Source organism: Pleurodeles waltl, chromosome 1_2 (genome assembly GCF_031143425.1).
Source record: "Pleurodeles waltl isolate 20211129_DDA chromosome 1_2, aPleWal1.hap1.20221129, whole genome shotgun sequence".
NCBI classification, from domain to species: Eukaryota; Metazoa; Chordata; class Amphibia; order Caudata; family Salamandridae; genus Pleurodeles; species Pleurodeles waltl.
The window spans coordinates 1,195,388,314-1,195,405,414 of NC_090437.1; the positions used below are offsets into that span (position 1 = coordinate 1,195,388,314).

At 44.3% G+C, this 17,101-nt stretch overlaps 1 protein-coding gene across 18 annotated transcripts in view; it reads right to left on the reverse strand.

Annotated features, from left to right (window-relative positions):
- The window catches only part of ADD1 (adducin 1), a 572,382-nt gene that overhangs the window by 186,528 nt on the left and 368,753 nt on the right, over positions 1 to 17,101 (reverse strand). The gene's annotated exons all lie outside the window — the stretch shown is intronic.

The following is a 17,101-nucleotide window of genomic DNA, read 5'->3' on the forward strand; positions in this document are numbered from 1 at the left end:
AGATTGGCACACCAGTGGAATATGTTAAGTCTGCAAACAATTATTCCCCTTACAACAATGTTCATTCACCCATAATGCCAGGGAATATGTGCAGAGAATACACGCTACTATTAAATCCAGTGTGCCACTTCTACTCAGAATAGTCCACTTCTACTCAGAATAGTCAATGGATATTTGCAAGGTAAAGCAAAATCAGGATGGGATGAGATACCAGGGCAGTCATCCACTTAATTTTTAAAGTTTGATGTGTGTCATTTATGGTTATGGAGCCTACTCATCACCTTCACATCAAGGTGTAAGGATATTCCATCTTACAGATGGGAGATACAATGCACCGTAAGTTCATAAAAGGCTTGGAGATAGCTGATGAAACTAAAACTAAACTAAAATTGTTTTGGCAGCTCAAATAGATAACCCGGTAGCAACTCAGACACTAATTTACAATGGCCTTGGAGGGGTTGACTTTAAACAAACCATAATGTATTTTTACATGCATCTGCAAATTTACAAAGGGAATCTCAATGCCCTGAAAGGGAACAGACTGCTGTACGCAATTGTCAGGTAGAGTCAAAAGGCGTCTGAAGGGAATATAGTACAGTCAACATCTTCTGTCAATTGCAATAATACAGTATGTTCCATCTTGAATAACAAACTTTCCATCTCATGCTGCTTGTCTAGTTGTAGCTACAGGTAGGAGGAATCCACCAAATATTTTTGTAGACAGTGTTTTGCCAATGGACAATCCCACCATTAAGAGGTATATATAAGGGTGTTTGGGCTTGTCAGAGTAAGAACTGAAACCAGGGCAGCAGGATGTTAAAAGTGGTTTGTCGTGTGGTGTAACCAACAAGTCTGGAGGCAAAACAATTCTCCCTGGATTACTTCGCACTCTCTAGTCCTGTAACAGACGCTCTCTCTGTGATCTGTTGCCTGAAAAGCACTGGAAGAGACATGAATGGGAACAATAAGTTTGCTCCGAAACAATACATCAACAAGCATCCCAAGTAGAGAGAGCTGGTGAATCTCAATTCTGTATCTCCCCATATCTACTATGCCTCCTCCACGTGTGCTAATCTCATCCAAAATAAGTGGGCCAGTTGTGCAGAAGCAAGGAAGAGAAGAGAAGAGTAAAACAGGTGAGGTTTACTGATCGTCTTATTGTGGTATGGCCGCGCAAAGTATCAATAGCAATATGGTGGTTATGTTCTTAAGTACCAGAACTCCTGTGTCCCTAGGGATATGATCTGCTAAAAACAAAGGGAATGTGTGCAATGAATGCACTGAACCTAGTTTAAGTAAGAAATTAATAACTAAGGTCCAAGCTGTGCTGTAGTGGGAAGACGGTATAACTACTAATGACTATACAAAACAGACATGACAACAGACAGTACAGTAGGACCGGAATTGTGTGCTCATACTCATGCCCATCAGCAGAGTTACAGTAAGGTCGAAAACCAATCTTAGAATAGTGGACAAGGTCGCTGATGCCACAACCTTCACATATAGAGTGACACAACTGTCTGCCTAGGAGGTTGATTAGGGTGAACACATTTTAATTATGAAAGCTAGAGAGACTCAAGGCATTTGGGGAGAGCGAAACTGCAAATTATGTGACAATTCTATTTTTGTTTATTTGTTAACTTAGCAAGCCTTTGATTTTCCCCACCACTTTTCCTTCACTTTCTGTATTACTAAATAGTTCTAAGAGCAAAGAAGGCTCATGGTGTAAATCATTTATGTGTTGAAAAGTTAAAATATATGAACAGAGTTTGGAACAGTCAAAGTTTTGGAATGCTGCATGTTTCAAAGAGACAGACCGTTTTGAGATTAAAAACCACAAATACAATTACTTTGTGCTTCTTTAATAAAATGATTACATAAAGTTGCTTGAGGCAAAGTGTTAATCTTAGTGGACCAGCCTTGTAAAGTAGTTGCATCATATTGGATCTCAGGAGAGAGGCAATTTGATAAACCTCATACATGTAAATTGTCACAGGCAGAGCTGGTAGCTAGTTAGGGAGACCAGTATGTTAGCAGCACAAAGTGCTATGTAGTTCTGTGTTTAGCTCTGCTTGTTATTGCATCCAATAGGAGGTAAGTATAAATTACTTACTTGTAAGGAGGGTTATCCAGGAATGGTATCGTTTATTATTTATGCTACCTGATAGTTCCTCACGTCAAGCTGGGAATTCCCTTGCAAAACATGGAACATTTCATGTTTTTAAGCAAAGGGGACTCAATTCTACAATCACTTAAGCTCACCTTTTATCCGTGGCTCAGGAAGCCAGCAACGCTCATATTTTTCCTTATCTCCATGCCTTTCAGCAATTCCTTTCTACAACACTATACTTGTTGAGATTTTGAGCTGAGCACGTGTCAAAAATATGTAACAGCAAGAGTATGTCAATTGGAACTCCTCACCACGGAAGAATGGATGGACGCATGTGAATCTATATAATATAGCAATGCTAGAGAACCACCTTTACAAGTAAGTAGCTTCTACTTCTCCAGCACTGGATTATTTAGAGGTTCACATGCCATTTGAAAAGGATCCCAAGTAATAGATATCAAAATTGCAGGTAAAGAGCTATAGAATCATTGGGTTAACGCCTACAACAGTGCTTAGCCCATGGCATCAGTGGCCTTCACAACAAAAAGACAGGAATGCTTGCGTAAAGGATAATTTGCATGTTGTCTCCCAACAGATGTCCACGGGTTGTATACTGAAAAAGAATGCCACTGTGGAGATTCTTCCTCTTAAGTGAGCAGAGACTCATGCCCACTTTATGGCAAGCAAACGGGATGTGCTCTTTGAATCAGTTGCTATGTTAGCCTTAGGCACCGCACCGTCTGGCTCTGCTGGAGACAAACTGCTGAGTTGTGGATATTAATCGATATAGGGACTGAGTGTCCTTTTGATTCCTAGTGTAGGAAACTGCATTTCTCTCTTGGACATCAATGACTTAAACCGAGCAAAACAGTACAGATTAAGATTAAACTCCTACGAGCAACATGTGTGTTTACGGTGTGGCCTTGTCCTTGTGAAACTTGATATATGAACAGCAGTAAGAAAATGCTTGAATTAAGCCATCACCTGGTCTAAATTATATCTATTAGGAAGCCCATTTTCATGTAGGAAACTTGAGGCTCACTTAAAAGGCTCCAACGGGATGCGAGCCAACACTATGTCAAGTTCCCAACAAGGCTTTTCCTAACCGGTGGAAACATCCACAACAGACCCTTTAAGAAATAATTTATTACAGACCGCTTACCATGGTCAACTTTCTTCCTGAAGGACAAAATTGACACTTCCTGAAGGTCGGAACTGCCCCTTCCTGAAGGACGAAATTGCCCCCAGATGTACTCCTTTAAAAACATGCTACAGCCACAATTTAACAAAGAGCAACAGTTCAGGCGGTTCCCTCAGAAAAGGATGCTCACTTGTCTCCACCCTCTAAGCCCAGAACTGCTTCCATATCTTATAACAGATAGTTTTTGCACAGCCAGCCCTGTTATTAGCTAGTGTCTCCACCCATGCCTAAGGCAGGCCCAAGCGGCCAAACTCTCGGACTGTAGGAGCTTAGCGAAGAGGATCTTGAGATGCTAGATTGCAGCGCAGAATACTGCTAATTTCCCCGCTCAACGTATGTTGGGTTGCCAGCAAGAAAGTAAACATGTGAATCTGCAGCGACTAATGCCACGAACAGATGTACACTGGGTAAGTGACATTTTCCGTTCGGTGGCATGTGTAGCTGCAGATACACATGCTGTGCATAGACTAGTAAGCAGTTATTTACACCAAAAGCGGTGGTTCAGCCTGTAGGAGTTGAAGTAGTTTGAAATAAAGTTCTTAGTAGAGCTTGACCTACTGTGGCTTGTTGTGCAGATAACACATCTACACAGTAGTGCTTAGTAAATGTATGAGGCGTAGACCATGTTGCTGCCTTACATATTTCGTTCATTGGAATATTTCCTAGAAAGGCCATAGTAGCACCTTTCTTTCTGGTTGAGTGTGCCTTTGGTGTAATAGGCAGCTCTCTTTGCTTTAAGATAGCAGGTTTGAATGCACCTAACTATCCATCTAGCAATGCCTTGTTTTGAAATTGGATTTCCTGTATGAGGTGTTTGAAAGGCAATAAATAGTTGTTTTGTCTTTCTAATTAGTTTTGTTCTGTCAATGTAGTACATTAGTGCTCTTTTGATGTCTAATGTATGTAGTGCTCTTTCAGCTACGGAATCTGGCTGTGGGAAGAACACTGGTAATTCTACTGTTTGATTTAAGTGGAACGGTGAGACAACCTTTGGTAAGAATTTTGGATTTGTTCTTAGAACTATCTTATTTTTATGTATTTGAATAAATGGTTCTTGTATGGTAAATGCCTGAATCTCACTCACTCTTCTTAGAGATGTGATGGCAATGAGAAATGCAACTTTCCACGTTAAGTATTGCATTTCACAAGAATGCATGGGCTCGAAAGGTGGACCCATGAGTCTTGTTAAGACAATGTTGAGGTTCCATGAAGGAACAGGTGGTGTCCTTGGTGGTATAATTCTCTTTAGGCCTTCCATAAACGCTTTAATGACTGGTATTCTGAATAGTGAAGTTGAGTGAGTAATCTGCAGGTAAGCAGATATTGCGGTGAGATGTATCTTTATGGAAGAAAAAGCTAGATTTGATTTTTGCAAATGTAGTAAATATCCTACTACATCTTTGGAGATGCGTGTAATGGTTGAATTTGATTGTTATGGCAGTAACAAACAAATCTTTTCCATTTATTTGCATAGCAGTGTCTAGTGGAAGGTCTTCTTGCTTGTTTTATGACCTCCATACATTCCTGTGTGAGGTCTAAGTGTCCGAATTCTAGGATTTCAGGAGCCAAATTGCTAGATTCAGCGATGCTGGGTTTGGATGCCTGATCTGTTTGTGTTGTGTTAACAGATCTGGTCTGTTGGGTAGCTTGACATGAGGTACTACTGACAGATCTAGTAGTGTTGTGTACCAAGGTTGTCTTGCCCATGTTGGTGCTATTAGTATGAGTTTGAGTTTGTTTTGACTCAACTTGTTTACTAGATATGGAAAGAGTGGGAGAGGGGGAAAAGCGTATGCAAATATCCCTGACCAGTTCATCCATAGAGCATTGCCTTGGGATTGCTGGTGTGGGTACCTGGATGCGAAGTTTTGGCATTTTGAGTTTTCTTTTGTTGCAAATAGGTCTATTTGGGGTGTTCCCCAAATTTGAAAGTAAGTGCTCAGTATTTGGGGGTGAATTTCCCATTCGTGGATTTGTTGATGATCCCGAGAGAGATTGTCTGCTAGCTGGTTTTGGATCCCTGGAATAAATTGTGCTATTAGGCGAATGTGGTTGTGAATCGCCCAATGCCATATTTTCTGTGTTAAGAGACACAACTGTGTTGAGTGTGTGTCCCCCTGTTTGTTTAAGTAATACATTGTGGTCATGTTGTCTGTTTTGACAAGAATGTATTTGTGGGTTATCATGGGCTGAAATGCTTTTAGCGCTAGAAATACTGCTAACAGTTCTAGGTGATTTATGTGAAACTGCCTTTGATGTATGTCCCATTGTCCTTGGATGCTGTGTTGATTGAGGTGTGCTCCCCACCCTGTCATGGAAGCATCTGTTGTTATGACGTATTGTGGCACTGGGTCTTGGAAAGGCCGCCCTTTGTTTAAATTTGTACTGTTCCACCATAGAAGCAAGATGTATGTTTGGCGGTCTATCAACACCAGATCTAGAAGTTGACCCTGTGCATGTGACCATTGTGATGCTAGGCACTGTTGTAAGGGCCGCATGTGTAACCTTGCGTTTGGGACAATGGCTATGCATGAAGACATCATGCCTAGGAGTTTTAATACCATTTTTGCTTGTATCTTTTGTGTTGGATACATGGCCTGTATTACCTTGTGAAATGTTTGAACCCTTTGTGGACTTGGAGTGGCTATCCCTTCTGTTGTGTTGATTGTCGCTCCTAAGTATTGCTGTGTTTGGCACGGCAAAAGGTATGACTTTGCATAGTTGATGGAGAAACCCAGCTTGTGAAGGGTCTGTATGACATACTTTGTGTGATATGAACACTTTGTTAGCGTGTTGGTTTTGATTAACCAGTCGTCTAAGTAAGGGAACACGTGTATTTGCTGCCTTCTGATATGTGCAGCTACTACTGCTAGGCATTTTGTAAAGACTCTTGGCGCGGTTGTTATTCCGAATGGCAACACTTTGAATTGGTAATGTATTCCTTTGAATACGAACCTTAGGTATTTCCTGTGTGAAGGATGTATCGGTATATGGAAATACGCATCTTTTAGGTCTAATGTTGTCATGTAGTCTTGCTGTTTGAGCAGTGGGATTACGTCTTGTAATGTGACCATGTGAAAGTGGTCTGATTTGATGTAGGTATTTAGTGTTCTGAGATCTAGTATTGGTCTCAGAGTTTTGTCCTTTTTTGGTATTAGAAAGTAAAGTGAGTAAACTCCTGTGTTTTTCTGTAGACTTGGTACTAATTCTATTGCGTCCTTTTGCAGTAATGCTTGAACTTCTAGTCCTAGAAGATCTATATGCTGTTTTGACATATTGTGTGTTTTCGGTGGGATGTTTGGAGGGAATTGGAGAAATTCTATGCAATAACCATGTTGGATAATTGCTAAGACCCAAGTGTCTGTTGTTATTTCCTCCCAAGATTTGTAGAACTGGCTTAGTCTTCCCGCCACTGGTGTTGTGTGAAGGGGTTGTGTGACTTGTGAGTCACTGTTTATTTTGAGGGGTTTTGGGACCTTGAAATTTTCCCAGATTTCTTGGGAATTGGCCTCCTCTGTATTGTCCCCGAAAACCTCCCCTTTGATATTGTCCCTGGTAGGTAGGTGGTCTTGCTTGTGAGGTGTTGGTTTCTGTGGGTTGACCTCGAAACCCTCCCCTAAAAGGTGTCTTCCGAAATGTGCCTCTGCTCTGCGGGGAGTACAGTGCGCCCATGGCTTTGTCTGTATCGGTGTCCTTTTTTAGTTTTTCAATGGCAGTGTCCACCTCCGGCCCAAACAATTGCTGTTCATTAAACGGCATATTGAGCACAGGCTGTTGTATTTCTGGTTTGAACCCAGATGTGCGCAGCCATGCGTGCCTCCTTATTGTGACTGCAGTGTTTATTGTCCTTGCAGCTGTATCCGCTGCATCCATGGAAGACCGTATCTGATTGTTCGAGATACTTTGTCCCTCTTCCACCACCTGTTGCGCTCTTTTTTGGAACTCTTTGGGTAGGTGTTTGATGAAATGTTGCATTTCATCCCAATGAGCCCTGTCGTATCTCGCCAAGAGTGCTTGCGAGTTGGCGATACGCCACTGATTTGCTGCAACCCTTTTTCCCGCTGCATCAAATTTGCGGCTCTCCTTGTCCGGAGGTGGTGCGTCGCCTGATGTATGCGAGTTGGCTCTCTTACGAGCTGCCCCCACAACTACTGAGTCCGGTGTCAGTTGTGTTGTAATAAATATAGGGTCTGTGGGAGGTGCCTTATATTTTTTCTCCACCCTTGGAGTTATGGCTCTGCCTTTAACTGGCTCCTGAAATATTTGTTTCGAGTGCCTTAGCATTCCTGGGAGCATGGGAAGGCTTTGATAATGGCTATGGGTGGAGGACAGAGTGTTAAAGAGGAAGTCATCCTCAATAGGTTCTGAATGTAGTGATACATTGTGGAATTCGGCTGCCCTAGCGACCACCTGTGCATATGATGTACTGTCCTCAGGTGGAGACGGTTTAGTTGGGTACGACTCTGGGCTATTGTCCGATACTGGAGCGTCGTAGAGGTCCCATGCTTCTGGATCATCCTGGCTCATTGTGGTATGAGCTGGTGAGTGTGTTAATGGTGGAGTTTGCGCCGGTGATGCATGAGTTGATGGTGGTGGAGAAGGTGGTGGAGTTACTTTCTTTACCACCTTTGCTTGTGGTTGCTTGTCTCCTTGTTGGAAGGCAAGTTTCCTTTTCATCTGGATTGAGGGAAGAGTGCTGATCCTCCCTGTATCTTTTTGAATAAAGAGCTGTTTTTGCGTGTGATCTGGCTCTATTGCTTGTAATTCCTCTTCAAATCTGTGTTTTTTCATTTGAGAGGACAGTCCTTGTTCCTCTGAGTAGGAACTAAATCTCGGTTCGGATGCCGGATGTTTCGGCACCAAAACCTTTTCTACTGATTTTTTCGGCTCCGACAAAATCTTTTTTCTTTTCTGCGTCGTGCCTTCTCGGTGCCAACCAACCTCGGTGCTGCTGTCTCGGTGCCGAATCTTTTCTGCGCCACTCTCTCGGGCCCGAGATTGCTGCGTGCCTGTATCTCGACCGGAGTCGGATGACTTCGACACCAGCTCGCCCTTTTTCGGTGCCGATGGACGGTCACCTACTTTTCGGGTTAAGCCATGGCCTGTTGGCGGTGGCGTCCCCTGGGCTTTGTCAGTCTTTTCGTGAGCTTTTTGTTTCGACGTCTTACTCACGGTTGACGTTTCTTCGGCGTCGAGTTCTTCGGAATCCGACTCGTGGATGGAGAACGCTTCCTCTTCGTCCTCGAACCATTGTTGTCCTGTCGGCGTGGACGCCATTTGCAATCTCCTGGCTCTTCGGTCTCTGAGCGTCTTCCTCAACCGAAACGCTCGACAGGCTTCACACGTATCCTCCTTGTGCTCGGGGGACAGGCACAAGTTACAGACCAGATGCTGATCCGTATACGGATATTTATTATGGCATTTAGGACAGAAGCGGAACGGGGTCCGTTCCATCAGTCTTGAAGTCGCACGCGGTCGGGCCGACCAGGCCCCGACGGGGATCGAAATTACCCTGAAGGGCCGCCGGAGCTCTTCAAGATTCGGTGTCGATTTGTTCTAACTAACCCGATACCGAACGAAACAATACCGACGATTTTTTCCGAGATTCTAACTAACTTTCCGACCCGAAACACGGAGCGAAAAGGAACACGTCCGAACCTGATGGCGGAAAAAAAACAATCTAAGATGGAGTCGACGCCCATGCGCAATGGAACCGAAAGGGGAGAAGTCCCTCGGTCTCGTGACTCGAAAAGACTTCTTCGAAGAAAAACAACTTGTAACACTCCGAGCCCAACACCAGACGGCGGACTGTGCACAGCATGTTTATCTGCAGCTACACATGCCACCGAACATATATCTACATATGTACAAATGTTGTTAACTTAAATGACTACAGGCTCCCGGGGAGGTGGGAGGGTGCATGTGAATCTGCAGCGGAACATTCCATGAACAGATGTACACTGGGTAAGTGACATTTTCCGTTCAATGATATATGTAGCTGCAGACACACATGCAGTGCATAGACTACAAAGCAGTTAGTCCTACCATAAAAGCGGTGGTTAGCCTGTAGGAGTTGAAGTTGTTTGAAATAATGTTCTGAGTACAGCTTGACCTACTGTGGCTTGCTGTGTTGCTAAAACATCTACACAATAGTGTTTAGTGAATGTATGTGGTGTTGAGCAAGTAGCTGCTTTACATATTTCAGCCATTGGTATATTTCCTAAAAAAGCCATTGTAGCACCTTTCTTCCTTGTGGAATATGCTTTAGGAGTAACTAGGAGTTGTCTTTTGGCTTTAACGTAGCATGTCTGGATGCATCTTACTATCCATCTTGCTAATCCTTGTTTTGAAATGGGGTTACCTGTATGAGGTTTTTGAAAGGCTACAAACAGCTGTTTAGTTTTTCTGAATGGTTTTGTTCTATCTATATAGTACATTAGTGCTTTTTTAATGTCTAATGTATGTAGAGCTCTTTCTGCCACATAATCTGGCTGTGGGAAGAAGACTGGCAGTTCCACCGTTTGATTGATATGAAAAGGTGATACTACTTTTGGAAGAAATTTGGGGTTAGTTCGTAGTACAACTTTATGTTTGTTTACTTGTATGAACAGTTCTTCAATTGGGAAAGCTTGACTTTCACTGACTCTTTGCAATGATACAATTGCGACTAGGAAGGCAACCTTCCATGTTGAGAATTGCATTTAACTTGAGTGCACAAGTTCAAATGGTGGGCCCATAAGTTGCGTAAGCACTGTTTAAATTCCAAGAAGGAACTAGAGGTGTCCTGAGTGGAATGATGCGTTTTAAGCCTTCCATGAAGGCTTTAATAACAGTAACTCTAAATAAAGAGCTGTGCTGTATATTTTGTAAATATGCTGAAATTGCAGTAAGATGTATTTTTATGGAAGAGAATGCTAAATTTGATTTTTGTAAATGAAGTAAATAGCATACAATATCTTGTATTGATGCTGTAAGAGGGGCAATCTGTTTAGATTGACAGTGATATACAAAGCTTTTCCATTTGTTAGCATAGCACTGTCTAGTAGTGGGTTTTCTTGCTTGCTTAATCACGTCCATACATTCGGATGATAGTTGTAAATACCCAAACTCTATGACCTCAGGAGTCAAATCAGCAGATTGAGTGTGTTGGGATTTGGGTGTCTGATCTGCCCTTTGTTTTGTGTCAGCAGGTCTGGTCTGTTTGGGAGTTTGGAGTGTGGTACTATTGATAGGTCTAGTAATGTTGTGTACCACCATTGACGGGCCCACGTTGGTGCTATGAGTATCATATTGAGTGTGTTTTGACGCAATTTGTTGACTACAAATGGAATGAGTGGGAGAGGGGGGAAAAGCATAAGCAAATATCCCTGACAAACTGATCCATAGAGCATTGCCCTTGGATAGGGGATGTGGGTGTCTGGATGCGAAGTTTTGGCGTTTTGTGTTTTCGCTTGTGGCGAACAGATCTATGTTTGGTGTTCCCCACTGTTGAAAGCATTTTTGAAGTACTTAAGGGTGAATCTCCCACTCGTGTGTTTGTTGAGGATTTCTGCTGAGAACATCTGCGAGTTGGTTGTGTATCCCTGGGATGTATTGTGCTACCAGGTGAATCTGGTTGTGTATTGCCCATTTCCAAATATTTTGAGCTAGGAGGGAGAGTTGGGACGAATGTGTCCCTCCCTGTTTGTTTCGGTAATACATGGTGGGCATGTTGTCTGTTTTGATCAGGACATTCTTCTGAGTGAGAAGAGGCTAAAAAGCTTTGAGTGCTAGGAAGACAGCTACCAACTCTAAGTGATTTATGTGTAGCTGTTTGTGTTGGGCATCCCATTGTCCTTGGATGTTGTGATTGTTGAGGTGAGCTCCCCAACCAATCATTGATGCATCTGTTGTAATTATGGTCTGAGGCACAGGGTCTTGAAATGGCCGCCCTTTGTTTAGATTTGTGGAATTCTACCACTGAAGGGACGTGTATGTTTGGCGGTCTATCAACACTAGATTTTGAAGCTGACCGTGTGCCTGTGACCGTTGTTGTGCAAGGCACTGTTGTAAGGGCTGAATGTTTAGTCTTGCATTGGGGACAATGGCAATACATGATGCCATCATCCCTAACATTTTCATGACAAATCTGACAGTGTACTGTTGACCTGTCTGTATCTGTGCGATTATATTTTGGAAAGCTTGTATTCTTTGCGTATTTGGACTTGCTAGTGCTTTTCGAGTATTTAGTATTGCACCTAAATACTGTTGTATTTGCGCAGGTTGTAGTTGCGACTTTTGGTAATTTATTGAGAACCCTAGCATGTGTAGGGTTTGTATTACGTAATGCACATGGTTTCGACACTGCGTATGACTGTTTGATTTTATTAGCCAATCGTCTAGATATAGAAAGACATGTATATGTTGTCTTCTTAGGTAGGCTGCGACTACCGCTAGGCACTTTGTGAATACCCTTGGAGCTGTTGTTATTCCGAAGGGTAATACTTTGAACTGATAGTGCTTTCCTTGAATGACAAACCTGAGATATTTTCTGTGCGCCAGATGGATGGGTATATGGAAATACGTATCCTTGAGGTCTAATGTTGCCATGAAATTGTGTTTTTGCAGTAGTGGGATAACTTCCTGGAGAGTTACCATGTGAAAGTGTTCTGACAGGATGTAAAGGTTGAGGGTCCCGAGATCTAATATTGGTCTTAGGGTGCCATCCTTTTTGGGAATCAGGAAATATAGTGAGTAAACTCCTGTCCCTAATTGATTTTGTAGCACAGGTTCTATTGCTTGTTTTAGTAATAGTGATTTGACTTCTTCCTGTAACAGACTGATGTGTTCTGTGGATAATTTGTGTGGTTTTGGTGGAATGATTGAGAGAGTTTGTATCAATTCTAGGCAATAACCATTGCAGATAATTGATATTACCCAACTGTCTGTGGTAATGTTTTGTCAATTGGTGTGGAACCTTTGTAGTCTTCCTCCCACAGGGGAGGTATGGAGAGGAAGGGGATGAAACAAGTCACTGTTTAGTGTGCTGTGAGGTTTGTTTAGAGGTTTGATATTTCCCTCTACTTCTGGGATACTGTCCTCTATATGTGCCCTTAAAACCACCTCTTTGGTATGGAGGTTGGTAGGCTGGTTTTGCCTGCGATGTGGATGCCTCTGCTGTTTGAGCTCTAAATCCACCTCTAAACTGAGGTTTCTGAAAGGATCCCCTGTATGGTGTGGTGTATAGTGCACCCATAGCTTTTGCGGTGTCTGAATCCTTATGCAATTTTAAAATTGCAGAGTCCACTTCTGGGCCGAAAAGTTGTTTTTTATTGAACGGCATATTCAACACCGCTTGTTGGATTTCGGGTTTAAAACCCGAGGACCTGAGCCATGCATGCCTCCTTATTGTTACAGCAGCGTTGACACTCCTGGCAGCTGTGTCTGCTGCGTCTAGGGCAGACCTAATCTGATTATTGGTGATGGCTTGCCCTTCCTCCACTATTTGCTGTGCCCTTTTTTTATATTCCTTGGGGAGATGCTGAATTATGTCATATCTAGCCAACAACGCCTGTGAGTTGGCTATCCTCCATTGATTGGCTGCCTGGGATGCAACTCTCTTCCCTGCAGCATCAAATTTCCTACTCTCTTTGTCTGGTGGGGGTGCATCACCTGATGACTGAGTTTGCACTCTTTCGGGCAGCGCTTACTATTACTGAGTCTGGAGGGAGTTATGTAGACAGGATCAGAGGGAGGTGGCTTGTATTTCTTCTCTATCCTGGGAGTAATTATCCTTGCTTTAACTGGCTCGCTAAATACTTGATCAGTGTGTATTAGCATGCCGGGGAGCATAGGGAGCGACTGGTATGTTGAATGAGTGGAGGAGAGTGTATTAAACAAAAAATCATCCTCCAACGGTTCAGTGTGCATGGTGACACTATGGTATGCTGCAGCCCTAGCTAAAACTTGATTGTACCCTGTCCTATCCTCAGGTGGTGAAGGCTTAGAGGGATAGCAGTCTGGGTTGTTGTCAGGAATGGGATCTGGATCTTAAAGATCCCATGGGTCTACATTGTCTTGTTGCGAGTCAAATGAATGTAATGGTGACTGCATTGGTGTAGGACTGGTAGGAGGAGAAATATGCAGGTGTGGAGAGTGAGGTGGAGAATGAGGAGGAGAAAATTGAGGGGGTGTTGGCCTCTCCTTTGGCACTTTAGCTGGAGGCTGTGTAGTGTCCAATTCCTCCTGAAAGGCTAATTTCCTCTTAGGTTTTAGAGGAGGTGCTGTTAGGATTCTGCCGGTTTCTTTGTGGATATGAATCCTGGCTTGCCTTTCGTCCATTACTTCAAGTATTGGCTGCACTTGAGTCCTCTTCAGAGGTTTTGTGGCTTTCTTTGAGTGTCTTAGAAAGTCCATGCTCCTCGGTGTAACCTGCTCTTTTCCGCTCCGATGCCGGCTTTTTCGGTATTGAAAAAGATGGTGTAGTGGATGTTCTCGGCTCCAAAAGGGATTTCCGAATTTTCAACTCCGAAAAATGGGGTTTGCTCAAGTCAGATACGGAGCCTTTTGTCATCTCTGATGGTTTCAGAGGAGTGGTCTTTTCTGGTGCCGAACTGGCAGTTTGGTCACCGGATGTCTTCTTTCGGGTCGAGCCATGGCCTTCTGGCAGTGGCGTACCCAAGGCCTTATATTTCGGTCTTTGTGATGGTACAGGGGCAGGCGTACTAACGTGTTGTCCTGCCGTGACCAGTCTGTCTTCCTCGGATTCCTGGTTGGAGTCGGAACCTGGAACGGAGACTGCTGTCTGCCTGATCTCTTCCTCTTCGACGTCGAGATGATCAGAGCTTTTGGACGCCATCTCGAGCCTTCGTGCTCTTCTGTCTCGAAGTGTCTTTTTAGATCGGAAGGATCGGCAGGCCTCTCAATTTTCTTCCAAATGATCTGGGGAAAGGCAAAGATTACAGATGAGGTGTTGGTCTGTATAAGAGAATTTCGCGTGGCACGAGGACAGAATCGGAATGGAGTTCGATCCATGAGGCTTCCACGCGTTCGGCCCAACCAGGCCCGAGTTAGGCGCGCGCGCCCCAAAGGGCGAGTAGAGATGTCTTTTCCGACGGTACTGATGAGTCGATAGAAGATGTAAACCCGATCGATACAATACCGACGAAAATAAAGCATTTTAAAGTTTTCCGAATCAAACTATCAGAGCGAAGGGAAACACGTCCGAACCAGACGGCGGAAAGAAAACAATCTAACATGGAGTCGATGCCCATGCGCAATGGAACCGAAGAGGAGGAGTCACTCGATCCTGTGACTCGAAAACACTTCTTCAAAGAAAAATAACTGGTAACACTCCGAGCCCAACACTAGATGGCAGAAGTATATGCACAGCATGTGTATCTGCAGCTACACATGCCATCGAACATTATATATATATATATATATATATATTCAGAAAAGCCCCTATATTGCAAAGGAAATAATGCACACAACATGATAACGTCTAAATTATTCGGCTACGCGTTTCAATCCACAAAGAGTCTTCATCACAGCCTTGTTTGAAAATTGTGCTCAACCTCACCATGCAAGTATACAAAACCAAGAAACATAGAAAAAATACTTTTTACAGGGTCCCTTCAGAATCAGTAATTCACCTGAATCGCAAAACACAAATCACAAAATGCGTCATTTCAGACCTAACGTTCAATACAAAAAAGTAAATTCATTTAATTTCAAAGCAAAAAGCAGATTAACAGTAGTCTCTAAAAACATGTCTCACGTGCTTATTTCCTCTCGTGAATGAAAACATTGATATATAAACACTGAGTGTAAGTGTAACCATTACTTGTTGTTCAAGGACGAAAGCATCTATAATGATATATTCGGAACAATAGTTTATAGACCAGCCCCCCCAAATGAAGGCCTAGTGGCCAGATAAACAAAATGAACATGAACATACTAAACTAGAAGCACAAAGTTTTGAGCTATATAATTCATGGAAATCATGTTGTAAGAAAATGCCTCCTTGGCATGGTTACCCCTGACCTTTTGCCTTTGCTGATGCCAAGTTATGATTTGAAAGTGTGCTGGGACCCTGCTAACCAGGCCCCAGCACCAGTGTTCTTTCCCTAAACTGTACCTTTGTCTCCACAATTGGCACAACCCTGGCACCCAGGTAAGTCCTTTGTAACTGGTACCCCTGGTACCAAGGGCCCTGATGCCAGGGAAGGACTCTAAGGGCTGCAGCATGTCTTATGCCACCCTGGGGACCCCTCACTCAGCACATGCACACTGCTTGCCAGCCTGTGTGTGCTGGTGGGGAGAAAATGACTAAGTCGACATGGCACTCCCCTCAGAGTGCCATGCCAACCTCACACTGCCTATGGCATAGATAAGTCACCCCTCTAGCAGGCCTTACAGCCCTAAGGCAGGGTGCACCATACCACAGGTGAGGGCATAGGTGCATGAGCACTATGCCCCTACAGTGTCTAAGCAAAACCATAGACATTGTAAGTGCAGGGTAGCCATAAGAGTATATGGTCTGGGAGTCTGTCAAACAGGAACTCCACAGCACCATAATGGCTACACTGAAAACTGTGAAGTTTGGTATCAAACTTCTCAGCACAATAAATGCACACTGATGCCAGCGTGCACTTTATTGTAAAAATACACCCAGAGGGCATCTTAGAGATGCCCTCTGAAAACATACCCGACTTCAAGTGTGGGCTGACTAGTTTTACCAGCCTGCCACACACCAGACATGTTGCTGGCCACATGGGGAGAGTGCCTTTGTCACTCTGTGGCCAGGAACTGTAACACCTGGCGGTGAATCTCAAAGGCTCACCCCCTTTGTTACAGCGCCACAGGGCATCCCAGCTAGTGGAGATGCCCGCCCCTCCGGTCACTGCCCACACTTTTAGCGGCAAGGCTGGAGGAGATAATGAGAAAAACAAGGAGGAGTCACTGGCCAGTCAGGACAACCCCTAAGGTGTCCTGAGCTGAGGTGACTCTGACTTTTAGAAATCCTCCATCTTGCAGATGGAGGATTCCCCCAATAGGATTAGGGATGTGACCCCCTCCCCACCGGGAGGAGGCACAAAGAGGGTGTAGCCATTGGCTACTATCCTCCCAGACCTAAACACACCCTTAAATTGAGTATTTAGGGGCTCCCAGAACCGAGGAAGATAGATTCCTGCAACCTGAAGACGAAGGAGGACTGCTGACCTGAAGCCCTGCAGAGAAGACGGAGACACCAACTGCTTTGGCCCCAGCCCTACCGGCCTGTCTCCCCACTTCAAGAAAAACTGCAACAGCGACGCGTCCCCCAGGGTCCAGCGACCTCTGAAGCCTCAGAGAACTACCCTGCATCTAAAAGGACCAAGAAACTCCTGAGGACAGCGGCCCTGTTCAACCAACTTGCAACTTTGCAACAAAGAAACAACTTTTAAAGACCACACGTTTCCCGCCGGAAGCATGAGACTTTCCACTCTGCACCCGATGCCCCCGGCTCGACCTGCGGAAAACTAACTCTACAGGGAGGACTCCCCGGCGACTGCGAGCCTGTGAGTAGCCAGAGTTAACCCCCTGAGCCCCCACAGCGACACCTGCAGAGGGAATCCAGAGGCTCCCCCTGACCGCGACTGCCTACTTCAAGGAACCCGACGCCTGGAAAACACACTGCACCCGCAGCCCCCAGGACCTGAAGGAACCGAACTCCAGTGCAGGAGCGACCCCCAGGCGGCCCTCTTCCTAGCCCAGGTGGTGGCTACCCCGAGGAGCCCCCCCCCCCCCCTCCCTTGCCTGCATCGTTG